Consider the following 13,736-nt stretch of genomic DNA (forward strand, 5'->3'; position numbering starts at 1 on the left):
GGTGAGTTTAGGTGGTCTGATTTATCTGTCAGTATTTACTTATTAATTGATAGCACAAAGCAAATGAAACTCCTTGTTATCATTTTAGTTGAAAAATTCTTCCTACTTGTAGCCAAGAGCATAGTGTCATCCAGCTTTCCTTTTGCAACCTGTGTTTATCGGCTTTTTGGCTGCTCAGGGGGTTTTCTTGGTTTTTGTTCCCTCACCCCAAGCTTCCTTATCATGCTGCCCCCAGGACCCTGCCAGCATGTGAGCAGGCTGCCTATCTTACTACAAGCTGCATGTTGTCTGCACTACGTGGCCATGGCATTTTAGAGACATGGTTCATACACTGTCATTAGCTGTTGCCAAATCACTGACCCAATGAATGCCTAGTAGTTATAGATAGAAGGTAAGATGAAAATCTTACTGTTTTCTTTATTCTTCCCTAATGTCCTTTGTCTCAATTTTATTGTACTGTCAAACACAAAGACAAAATGTAACCTGCTCCTCCTTTAAAAGTCCTCCTAAGAAGACCTGAGTTATTCTCCTTCCAGGTTGAATTAGAGAAATATATAGAGAAAAATACCTGTAATTCAGAACTACCATGTTAACTGTGTTTCATAAAAAATATCTAAAATTCACCTACCAGAAACCTACATACATGTCTCAATGTAGCTTTCAGCAAATTTTTTAATACTTCACTTTTCGTTTAGTGCAGTTTACTTCTAAAATACAGTTGAATATTTTCTATACAATTTGTTTCGTGGAAAAAAGTACTTGTAAGTGGAAGTACTTGAAGTGTACTGTTGTGCATGTACAAAAGGGCGTGTACGTGGGCAGCTTCTTCATTTTGCAATCTTCAGCCAGTTCATAATGCTCTGTGGTGTACTTTTATCTATTTACCTTTCTTTGACTCTGTGGAATCTGTACTCAATCTGAAAGCACCTGAAGGCCTATGATTGTGAATTTGAGTTGATCAGTTCTCATGAACAGATCGCCACAAATAATGATGGTTAATTCAAAGCCTAAACCTGTTTTGTTACTGATGTGTTATAAATGTACAGAATGCTAAAGCTATACTAAAGTCCTGGAAGGAGTTAGGATTTGTGTTAGCTTGCTGTGAGATATCACCAGTATTTTCCCTGCAGAAGGAAAGATTATTATGTACTTTGAAACATCCTTAACTGAACAGCTGAGGGCAAATCCTTTAAAAACTATTGTACAAAAGTAAATTCCCTGTACAAGTAGTTCACTGAAGTTAATGGAATGACTAGGAGCATACAACTGCTTGCATGCACAAATTCTTGCAGGGCTGAGCACCGCATTTCATACTCCTTAATTTCTCTGTGGTTCTGTGTTGAAAGCTTCCCAATTTCTGTATTGTCTGCCTGTGTGTTTTCAGTGGGTCATTTGAACTTCTGCAGCCTCTCAGACTGTGAAAATTTTTTAGAGAATCTATGCAAACTGTTTGGTGGACATCAGAGGAAAAGATTGAATAAGTGGAGGGAGAGGAATGCCTCATTAACTGTAAAATAAAAGCTCTTTTTAAAAAATATAATCCTTTTCAAAATGTTTTCAGCAATACATATGTGTGCATGTAGTAGACATGCATAATGTGTGTGTCTGGTATACAGAAATAAACACTAGGTCTAAAACCAGAACATACAAGTTAAGGTATCAGAAATTATTTTTAAAGGTACTTTTATTCAAAATAGAGAGAAAAGAAATATATTATTTGGTCTCATTCGTTAATTCAGCCTTTGTTTTTCCACTAAGCAATTGTACAATGCTGATCTTTTATATCTGAAACAGTTAACTACAAGGAAGTAGAATGTGTGTTTCTCACCATTCTGAACCTTGGTGACACTTGCAGAGATGTTCTGTAATATTGACGCTATCTCTTTGTTCTGGGATTTTTACCGCTTCACTGTTTCCTTAGTGAGTCTTCAGATATTTACAAAAGGGTAATTTTTATTTGGTTTCTTTAAAGTGAGTATACTCTACTCCCCAGCAGGCTTTTTTAAAGTTCATGTGTTTCCATTAGAGACTTCCTTTCTCTTCTCACTCTCCCACCCAGCAGCTTCTGTGTGGGTTTTATTTTCTCATGAAGCTGAAACTGGGCATACAAGTTACGGGGTTGAATAACTCCTCCAGGGCTTCCTTAGTTATGCCTGGAGTTACTTGTAATGTGCTGGTAACCAGCCTTCCCAGTCTCTGTACCATGTCCTTCTGCTGTCAAATTGCAGCTCCATGACACTGAGCACTATAAAGAATGAGAGAAAATATTTATTATAGCTGTGTTAGTGTTTTTTATTTGAAGACTGGTTATATTAGTGGAGGCTTTCTCGTCGTGCCTTTGAGCCTGTCTGTATTAAAATGAGCTAGTCAACTCCTGCCATTGAAGAATGTGTGTGGAGGGACAGACAGGGAGATGGGATCTGAGTTTTAGCAACCAACACCACCAGCATTTGCTAATAAGTTCTAACAGATGAATTTGTTTCCTAGTGATGTTTTCAGATGTCCATAAAGCGAAAACAAGATTTACAGGGAGAGGCTAAATTACTATCTCTTACTAGATTGCATTGTTGGAAAAATTGGTTAGGTTCCCAGACTCTATAACCCCACATCAGATCTGACAACAAGCAACAAAATTAAAGATAAATACTGGCTACAGACAATTATTTTTAGTTAAGGCCAATTAATACTAGCTGGTTAGACTGCTTGAGAGAAAAGGGAAGTTTGCATCATTGGACCATGGTACATAGGAGTGGGAGGAGACCTGAACTTGAAAATGCATTATTGCTACTGTGCTGCCAGCTGATACCATAATTTTATTGAACTTTACCTCAAAGTAGTAAATTTTTGCATTCCTGCTACTCTCAGGAAAATGCACATAAACAGGGCTTGTGAATTTGTGTCACAAATAATAATTCAATGAAAGTATAGAGTGATTAATTGTAAGTGCTTTTCTAGGTGTGCAAAAAAAAAAAACCCAAATAATGTAATTGTCCAGTAAAAATCATTTGGTGCCACCAACAGAGGTCCTTGACTTTTGTGATGTTAACAGCAGCCACTTAAAATATTTTTTTTTTTTTTTTTCTCTGAATGTGTGTGCCTTTCAGTGAAGACATAGCATGGTATGTAAATATTATCTGTTGTAAAAATACATACCATAAGATAATACAAAACCAAATTGTTCTTTATAAACATTATGGATAAGCAACCTCACTCATGATAGGAACCTGCATCTGTTTCTCTCTCTGTACCATTGTTCATTCATGGTTATAAGAATGTTAGTATAATGTATTGTCAGAGAGCTGCTGCTGTGAAGCAGCTATACAGCAAAAGTTTGCTTTAGGGCCATCTAGTAAACCCTGTACAGCAAGCAAATAGGCTATACCAGCAAAAGCTCAATGGGTTGAACCAGTTTAGCTAGTTCAATTAAGTCAATGGTGTAGGGGCTTCTGCCGGTTCAGTTACAAATCACACCTGCCATCTTCCTGCTCCAGCTATGCTGGCAAAAGTCTGCAAGTAGGTACTGTTTTAGGAAATTCCACTTTAGTTGTTTCTGACATGCTTAGTACATTGTTGCAGTGTAGTCTCTTCCCTTTTTCCCTTCCCCTTTTTTATCTTTCCCCCCCCCTTTTCTTCAAGGAATTTAAAGATATGCCTCTTGGTTAAATGTAGCTGCTCTTGGATATAGTTATTAGCCACCTGCTTCTCTACCTGATAGGTTTTCTGCATTCTGGGAAAACAGAAGTGAAAGTTAAGTTTGTATTCTGTGTGGGGGAGAAACAGAGGGTAGTTAGTATCCAGATTTTGGCAGATGTCTTAAGTTGTGCAGGATACTAGGATGGTATTTAAGATCCAAACTATTGCTTTATCATAAAGCACTAGCATTAATTCTATTATTGTATCCACTGTTAGCAGATGAGACAACTAGAAAAATGTGATTAAACAGTTTCTTTAGTGTTTTTTAAGTGAGTGGGATACCTACAGGGTATCTGGAAAAGCTTCTTTAAAATGAACCCATAGTAAACTAACTCCACTATACAGACCATCACAGGAAATGTAGCTAGAGCACCAAATGACATTTTTTTAAATGTTAATGAAGCATTTCCGTGCACTATAGAAACCATAGCTGTGTTAACACAAAACTGAGGTTGTGTTCAGTGGTGTGTGGCCTTGCAGCTTCTCTCTGCTGGGTGCACTTATGTGCGGAGCAAAGCTGTGCAGCTTGTACTGCGTTAGATTGCTTTTCATGCAAGCATTAAGGATGGCGTGACTAAGCAAAGTTTGAGGAAGCACAAGTTTGATCATGAAAGGAAGAGAATAAACAGGAAAAGACATGGCAGAAATGGATGCAGGACAAACCACTTAAATTCAGGCATCTCTGACAGCGTTGGAAAAAGCAGTGCTCTACTATCTGCCAACAATGTGGTGGATTACATGGGAACTTCTCTAGAACCTTGTTAACACCTCACTCTTAGCCTGTACCATTTCCTTCCTTTTGCTGTTTCCAGATTAACCTGTTGGAAGCTGTTCTTGGAAATGACATCAATACTTGAGTTTAGGAGAGGTAACTTCTCAGGTAAAATTCTGCCACACTGCCCTGCCTTGTGTTAAAGGTTGGTGTGTGCAGATTATGGTTCTTGCCAAAAACTGCAGTAGCATAGCTCTTCACAGGAAGGTTGGATGCTCTTATGTATATAATATATGGTCACTTTTTTTAATTGAAGCTGACAGAATGTATATGTTTTTCTAAAGAATACATTTTAATCTGAGAGGTGGCATTTTAGTTAATCATGGCTGTCTAAGAATGAGTGTTGGAACTGCTTGAATAGTTATGTCTTACATGACTTCATTTCTTCACCTTGCCCTCACATGGATACTTGGTTTGTGTTACAATTGATTGCAAAAGTAAATATAACTTTATTTACAGTGTTTCATTTTTGGGAGACCCATTTTATTCTATCAAACATCATTCAGTAACTCTAGGCCATATCTGCTTCCACAGTACAAAGCATTCTCCCCTCTCTGTCATTGCTGCAACCCAACCTGATATCTGAAAAACAAGTTCTAATTCAAACAAATTCCAATTCAATTCTAATTCATACATCATAAAGGTAGAGTAGACAGATCTGCTATAATGCCTAACTCAGAAGAAAATCTTGGAGAAGATTAATTCCAGATGGGAAATTGATCAGCCCTGGGAATGGCTACTGGGAACTAGCAAAAAGCAAAAGTAATTCATGTTTTCAAGAAGGAAAAGAGGAGAATTTGGGGAACTCAAGCTCCCATTGACCTAGAAGCCTTTTCCAAACCGAAGAAGGACAAGAAGCTGGTTGGGAGTGATCAGCATGGATTTGTGAAGGGGAAGTCACATCTGACCAATCTGTTAGCCTTCTATGATGAGATCACTGGCTTGGTGGAGGAGGGGAGGGCAGTGGACATTGTTTACATTGACTTGAGCAAAGCTTTTGGCACTGTCGCCACTACCATCCTCATTGCCACACTGATGAAGGGCAGCCCACGCGAGTGGACAGTGAGATGGGTTGGAAACTGGCTGAAGTGCCAGACGCAAAGGGTTGTGATCAGCATGAGGTCCAGCTGAAGGCCGGTCACTGGCAGTGTGCCGTAGGGGTGGATAATGGGCTTGATGCTGCTCAGCATCTTCAGTGATGAGCTGGGTGACAGGACAGAGCTCACTCTCAGCAAGTTAGCAGATGATGCAAAATTGGGAAGAGTGTTTGAGTCATGAAAGGGTCGTGCTGCCATTCAGCGAGGCCTCAACAGGCTGGAGAAATGGGCTGACAGGATCGTCACGAACAAAGGGAAATGCCAAGTCCTGCACCTCTCGGGGAATAGCCCCTGGCACCAGTGCAGACAGGGGCTGAGTGTCTGGAAAGCGGCTTTGTTGAGAAGGACCCTGGGGCTCCTGGTGGACACCAAGTAGACCGTGAGGCAGCAATGTGTGCATGTGGCAAAGGCAGCTCCCAGCTTCCTGGGCTGGTTAGGCAGAGCATTGTGAGCCGGTGGAGAGAGGCGATCCTTCTCCTCTTTTCCTTTTTTCTGGTGAGGCACAGGTGGAGTGCTGTGTCTGGTTCTGTGTTCTCCCGTACAAGAGAGATGGAGATGGGGATACTGGAGTGAGCCCAGCAAAGGGTTATGAAGATGGTAGAGGGATTGGAGCATCTGATCTCTGAGGAGAGTCTGGGAACGATGGGACTGTTTATCCTGGAGAAGGCTCAGGATGGTGTTATGGATGTGTCTTGAATATGTGATGTGGTGAAATAAGAAAGTGGAGCCAGACTCCCCTTGGCAGTAGACAGTGAAAGGAGGAGAAGCAGTGGGCACAAACTGAAATACAGGACATCCATTTAAACATAAGTAAGAATGTTTTATTGTGAGGCTGGTCAAACAGTGAAACAGGTTATCCGGACACGTGAAACCTTCACCCTTGAATGTAATTAAAAGTCAGCTGGTCACAGCCTTGAGTATCCTACTTTCTCTGTCCCTGCTCTGAGCCAGGTGGTTGGACTAGGAGATCTTCAGAGGAGTCTTCCAACCTCAAATGTTCTTTGAATCTGTAAAAAGAGTTAGTTTGATTACAGTACTTTGGCTCTATAGGGATTGCTGGACTATGGAGTAGTAAACAGAAGTATTAGTTTGAAGTATAGACGGTAAGACTCTGGGCCCACCTAGAGGCTATATCTTGTGAAGAAGTGATGCTTTTTCTGTATAATCCAGTGAAGTGTTGGTTTTAGTTTCCACTTTTATCTTTTAGTGAGCAGAATTTTTCATAATTCAATTAAAAATATGATGCCTTTCCCACTGGTTACACACACAGGCAGTTATGCCAAGGGTAAAGAATGAGGTTTTAGCAACATTACAAAATTGTGATTCTTGAAACACTTGAATAGGCTGAGTGAACTCCAGTGCCTTTAGTTGCTGGGGGTTTTTTTTCAGTTCTAGGTTTCTGTGGGCCATACTTTTATGTGTATCCCTTTCCCTCCTTCCTCTTTTTTCCCCATATCCCAGAACTTCTGAAGTGACATATCCACATTCTGTGAAAGACAGCAATATGAATTCAAGGCTTGTCTGATGTAAAATAATCAAGGGTGAGGAGTGTTTGGAGGGAACTGCTGGAAAAAAAATGTGTACAAGAAAGTACAAATAGCAGAATATTAATCACCTACAAGAGACAGATGTTACTCTGAGTAGCTTCAAATTACTTGTAGAGGGGAAAAAAAGTGTCTGCTTAACATGGGGCTGTGTGTGTGTATGTATAGATTTATTTATGAATGAGAGAGCAAGAGCATGGGTTGAGTTTGGAAGGTATCTCTTAGTTCATAGTTCCAGTCCTCTTACTCTTGCGGGCCCTGTATTTCACATTTATGAAGCTTCATTGTGTTGTTGCTGTGTCCAGCAAATGCTGCTTGAGAATCTCTTTACTCTCGTGGTTAGAAACATTCTTTTACACTTTATCCTAAATTTATTAATGGTCAGTTTTTACCACTTGCTGTTGTGCAAGCACTCTCCTTGTGAGTTAAGATGGCTTTCTGTGTTTTCCCCATGGTGTTTCATCAATCCTGTTTGCCCTTTTGCTCTTAAACAGCCCTTGAAGGTCTTTTCTTTGCTAGAGATACTGATGTAAGGTAGGCGCTCATTCTCTTGAGAATACTAGCAGCACTTCTCTGTATTTTATTTACAGCACATGTTCACATGCTGGACAGACACAACATGATAAAGTATTATACATAGTATTCCAGATTAAGCCTCAGTGTTGCATTGTATATTGACTTTGACCCATCCATTATCCACTTAATTTCCTCTCATTTTCACTAACCTGTAAATCAGTTCATGGATTTGTCAAATGGACTCAAAACCATGTGAGAAGCAAAATCTGCATGTTGTTTTGAAAAACATAGTAATTTTTAATATCTTTTTCTAGCTAGTCTGAATTGCTGTAACTTTCTCAGAGCTTCATCTCATTATAAGATGGATTTTTTTAGAGCTGTACATTAATGATTATTTTGGATTTATTCATGCCATCAAGATTGCTCTTGTCTCATTAGCTACTAGACACATAGTTTGGTCTTTTCTCCAAAACCGCTTTTTACTGGCTTCATTGTGTGCTTCTGTGTGTTAATTCTTGGGCTTCATCTGTCGGTCACTGAGCCACCTGCATGCTCTCTGGTAAGCAAGATGCAGGCTGGGATGAGTTTTGTTGAAGAAGTCGTACACTGAAGTGAGCACCAGGTTTTTCAGGTATCTGAAATAGCCTCCATTTCACAGTTCTCATAGAGCCATCTTTTCTATAGAACCCTCTTTCTTTTACTGCTAATTATAACCCTCTCTTATGAGTGCTTACAGTCAGAGATTTCCTAAACTGTAAGAGGAAAGAAGGATTTAATAATTTAGAGAAAAATGATTGAGTGAAAGGGAGGAGAAAAACTATTGTGGAAGACAATAGTTGTGATGTGTATGGGGCTTTATATGCCTTTGTGGAACAATTAAAATAATTTGGCTGCCAAATGAATCACACTCCTCTTTTGTCATTCATGGAGGGATCTGCTGAGATAGAGCCTTTGTATGAACAAGATCTTTCCAGATTAGAGCATTTGAGCAGCCTGTTTTGTCTTGAAGTAAAATTTATTTTCAGCAGCCATATTCTAAATGTGTTGTACCTTTGTGAGAGAAGTACAGAAAGCAAAAAATCTTACAGCAGAATTTTATCCCTGAGTTCAGTGACACTTTGCAGAGGTCAGGCCAGGATAGAAAATTATCTAGATTACATTTGAAAATGGAATCTTTGCCCCTCAGATTTTTAAACCTAGGACAAACTTGCAAGAAACTGGTATTAAGTTAGTATTAGATTTAAGTCAGGCAAATAGAGGAACAGTGAAATTGTGGTAGAGAAGCTGAGGGAGAATATTGTAATGACTGGGGCAAGCTTGCTGTTCTGAAGAGTTAAAACTGATGACCACTGTTAAAATAGGTAGAAATTTTAAAAAAAAGGATGAAAAAGAACAGAGTGCAGTGTTAATATTTCTGTTGAATTACTAACAAGGACTGAATTTGAAAAAGGTGATTGAAAGTGATTGAACCTGTGAGTTGGGGTGAAAAGGCTTGGATAGGGCACCATAGCTCAGGGTAATATGCTGAAAAATCTAAGTGTTGTGAAAAAAACCCAACAGTAAGATGAAAGTGGACTGGAGGAAATGCAGAGTAATGTTCAAACCTGGCATAACCTCTGCTGTGCTTCCTTTTTTTTTTTTTTTCTTTGGGGGTTTTTGGGGGTGTTTTTTCTTGTATCTTGTTCCTCAGTTATCACCCCTGTTAATAAGAGTGTCCCTGTGGCTTTCTCTCCAGACCATAAAGACTGTCTGTAAACCACCTCTACTCCACCTGTTTTACAGAGGTTTAGTAGTAAGAGAGTAGCAAAGCGAGTGAAAGTTGAGAACTGGGACACTGAGGTCAAGCAGAATGGCTCTTAAGAGCCACCCAGTAGGGCCCTCTGTCTATTTGTAGAGAGGATACCAGAGTTTTAATACAAGCAGTGAAGAGATCTTGGATTAAAAAATATTTTAAATTATATTAATAAGAATTAATTCTGACTGTATAAGGACAAAACTTTCAAAGTTGAATCAGTAAGATCTGTTCTGTCGTTATTAATGTGGGGTAGCAGAAGATAGCTCTTACATCTTTTACCTTTGCAGAGACTGAGTGTCATTCTGAATTCTCTTTTCCTCTCTGTGACAAGAGTGGTATTGAAATCATCTTCCTTGGTCGCCTCTATAGATCAGAGTTAATTATGACTACTGTTTTGGATAGGCATCTGCAAATGGTACCCTTGGAACGTACTGGAAACCTTTGTTGTTCAGGCTGATGAATCTCTGTGCTAGAGTAACTCTGCGTGCCTTCATTCCACAGCTAATTATAAATACTTCAGGCCTCAGGGCTGCAAGTACTCTGCATGTTAAGAACTGAGCACCTGTATTAATCTAACCTTCTTTGTCCTGAATACCTGGTTAATATCTAATTAATGACTGCATTATTTAGAATAGTGCATTTTTGTATCTTTGCCTTTAAAATGTTTAGTAATACCTCTAATACTCGCTTACAGTGAAACAGATATGTACATTCAAGAAGGACATTCACTCTGAACTTTTGCTAGGTGTTTAATGGCTGTTGTAGTGGCTTCTCTGATACCAGCATTTAACCATGCTGGTTAATAGTGTTTGGTGACACTCTGATCATAAAAGATGCTAAATAAAGCTTAATGTTCTGCAGTACAACACTACCAGTGCAGATGGCAAACAGCAGTTCACATTCTTTGTGAACTTGGACCGCTTACATAGTGTTTGCATAAATTCAAGCATGATGTGTGATGCAAGGAGAAATAACATCTAGTTGTCTGTTTTTAGAGGAGCATGCCAAAAGCAAAGCCAGTTATTGACAATGTGTTTCTGATTTGAGTTTCAGATATTTTTTTTTTTTTTTGGTAATACATGAATGATTCAGCTTGTTTGTGTGAATCTAGTGTCCCTAAAATGATCACATAATTAGTGTGATCAGAGGATCTACTCTGCTAGCTTCATGGAGCTTGCAGATGAACTAGAGCTTTTGGTAAAGAAGAAAATGCTACTTAATATGGAAACTATTTCACCCTTTAAAGTGGGATTGCAACAATTAGGAGTGACCAACAGTTAGGAAGATACTGTCCTACTGAATTCTGCTGCAATTAAAAAGAGGTACTGTCATCATTTTGCTAACCTTCTTGCAAGCCTTGTAAAAAGAACTGTGGAAGGAAATGTGACTGCTCTCTATTCTTGAGAAGATGCTGACAAAAGCAAGAAGAATGATGTAAAGGCTGCAGCAGTTTATTGCAGAAGCTATGTCTACATCAGTTTTGTAGCCATTCTGCTAAAATGGGAAGAGTAACTATTACTGTAGTTTACTGTCACAAAAAACCTAACCCAGAGGACTTACACATCTCAAAGAAGGCAGCATATTTTGCAATGAAATCTGGTAGCTCTTAAGGTGGTAAGATTCATCATATAGTGTGACAGTGATCATCTTGGATGAGCATCTTATTTTCTGTAGGAATTCTTAGAAGTTACCTTTTGTCAGGAGCAAAGTTCTTTTCTGTACTCTTTCATTTCTTGTAAGAAAAAAAAGGAGTTTCTGCCTACTCAGATAGGATGACCAACTGACTCACAAGAGCATGAGACTTCACTATACCATGTTTATTCAAATGATAGCCAGTCATATCAGACACACTTTCTCCACAGCATATTTCTACTTTAAAAGATCTTTAGTTAAATAAATGAAATATTTTTAAAAAATAATTTAGAATGACAGATGTAATGAAGAAAATTATCTACTTGCTTTTTAAAAACAGAATAAATCTGGAATAGATGAATTGACATCACTGAAGCCTGAGGCATAAGTTTAATTAGTTACTGGCATAGCTTCCACTACAGCTATTATGCCGTGCATACCTCAGGAAATGTTTGTCTCAGTGGATTTATAATGTCTTATGCTGCATGGATTTATCTTACCAATGTTAAAGAAATGAGAGGAAGTATTAAGGAAACTTTTTTCATTAATTCTTGAACTTAATATAACTGTGGCTCATCATCTTCATACTTTTTTCTTTCTGCACTTTTTAGAAAAGGGCTTTTGAATCTTTGCAGAGGCTTTAGGGATTTATTACACTTCTTGAACAAAATCCTTCTCAGGTACCAGAGCAGTTGTTTGTTTTCAGAGGAAGTATCTGCGTCTGTATGAGCAGGAATTTAGCATGGGTACGAAGCAGGAATCTGGTTTGGTTTTGTTTTTAACAGAGTGAACCTAAACCTGAGGTTTTTAGTTAATCTGAAAAATGCTAGTTTTTCCCCATTGCAGAATGGCAGCAGTTACCCTTGTGCTTTCTTGGGTCTGAATGTGTTTCAGGTTTCAGAGGATGACTGGGACTTTGCTCCAAAAGTAGTCATAGCAACCTCACTTGCAGGTGGGTTCCTGAGCACCCTGATGGGTGCAGGCCACTGAGAGTCTGCCTGGGAGCTTGTCCAGGCCCTTCACAAGGCTGCTTCTTGTGCAGAGCCACAAGCTGCGTTCTGCATCTGCACCCTGAGGAAAATGACCACTAGTGAGTCTGAAGGAATGGATTCTCTAATGGGTACTGTTTTATCAGGACAAGAAAGTGGTTGCTGGCATTCAGTCTTCCCAAAAGATTACATTTCCAGCCCCAAAATTCAAACTTAATTACGGCTAAAGTTTTCTATGTGCTTGTGCAGAATGTTATGGTCCTAAAACTGGAAGCTGTAGTTTCAGATCATATCTGTGATGCCAACTTGAACATACGAGATAAAAGGTATAAAGTTTCCTATCCCTGGGACAAAGGGGAAGATGAGATAATGTTAGAGAAGTATGTGGATCTTATGGCACTAGTTAGAAGGGGTCAATAAAGTAAAGTATCCTCTCTCTTCTGATTTGGTAGAACATGGAAAACTACTAATAGTTAGTAGGCAGTATTGTGGATTTTCCTTGTTTTGAAACTCCTTAAAACCAGCTGTAAAGAACACATCTTGAAATACATGGTTTTGGAGACTCTGTGTAACTTCCATGGTTTATGACTTTGCCCTTGACTAAGAAAGTCATGAACCCTGGAAGCCACCTGTTTGCCTCTTACTTCTTTTGAACTGTTCCAGTTGCACGGAAGTGGCAAACATCTGCAAGTCGTCAGCTACTCACAAACCTTGCTTTCACAGGGTGTGCCAGAGACTGTGATGAAATCTAGGTGTTAGTTGTGTTATTAACTACATTTAGGTAGATGTAGCCCTTTCAGGGTCTTGGACACCTCAGTCAATTTTGGCACAATTTTCCCCCCCAATCTGGCTGCTTTAATTGTGTTCAGGGAGCTCAGGCAGTTGCTTGTTTGTCTGCCACCTTTTTTTTTTTTTGACTCCTGAGAAGCAGCTGAAGGAGTCAGAGTTGTACGTTTCTCTGTTTTTTTTTTTAAAATGACTGTTCTCTTGCTCATGTTCAAGCTGAAGCTACTCTTCAGAGATCAAGGAAGACACAGATGAGTCATTCTCCCTCCCTCTGCAGTGCTGCAAGAAGTTACTTCTGGCTGATGGCCGAGCTCCTGAGACTAAGGAGAAGCGATAGGAGTCAGCTGGAGAGGCAGTCTTTTAAAATAGATCAGAGTACTTAAGTTTTCCATCAATGAAAATTAATTAGGAAAAATTATATTTCTAATATATCTTCTGTTAAAAGTCACAATTTTAGAGCACTGAAGGGCTAGAAAACAGTGGTTCAGGTTTGGGGATTAAGTACTAAGAAGATAGGATCTCTCTTTGGTCTGTGAAATTGTTAAAAAACAGTTTCCAGGCCTGGAAAAACTACTATTTGATATCATGGCTGCAATCCTGAGTCTCTAGATAGGAGCAAGCATGTATTTCATCAAGCCGTATGAATGTGGATGATCACATCGCTGAATGAAAGGTTGATTGTTTTAAAATAATTGTCAACAACCTTGTGACCTCATCTTTTGGTGTGAAAGAAGCCAAGAGACTTTTTTTTATTATTCATTGTTTTTCCCTAAATGCAAATCAAACAATAAATATTTCAACATGTAGCTGAATAAAGAGATGCTAAAGATTCAGGTGAATGAAGAACACATGAAAGATAAAAATAGAAATAAACATGGTCTTTCCTGTTGGGTGGCTTTGAATGCCAGTTCT

The 13,736-nt window shown here is 39.0% G+C and overlaps 1 protein-coding gene across 5 annotated transcripts in view; it reads left to right on the forward strand.

Annotated features, from left to right (window-relative positions):
- SH3KBP1 (SH3 domain containing kinase binding protein 1) overlaps positions 1 to 13,736 on the forward strand; it is a 235,083-nt gene that overhangs the window by 36,344 nt on the left and 185,003 nt on the right. The gene's annotated exons all lie outside the window — the stretch shown is intronic.

This window comes from Athene noctua, chromosome 1 (assembly GCF_965140245.1).
Source record: "Athene noctua chromosome 1, bAthNoc1.hap1.1, whole genome shotgun sequence".
Lineage (NCBI taxonomy): Eukaryota > Metazoa > Chordata > Aves > Strigiformes > Strigidae > Athene > Athene noctua.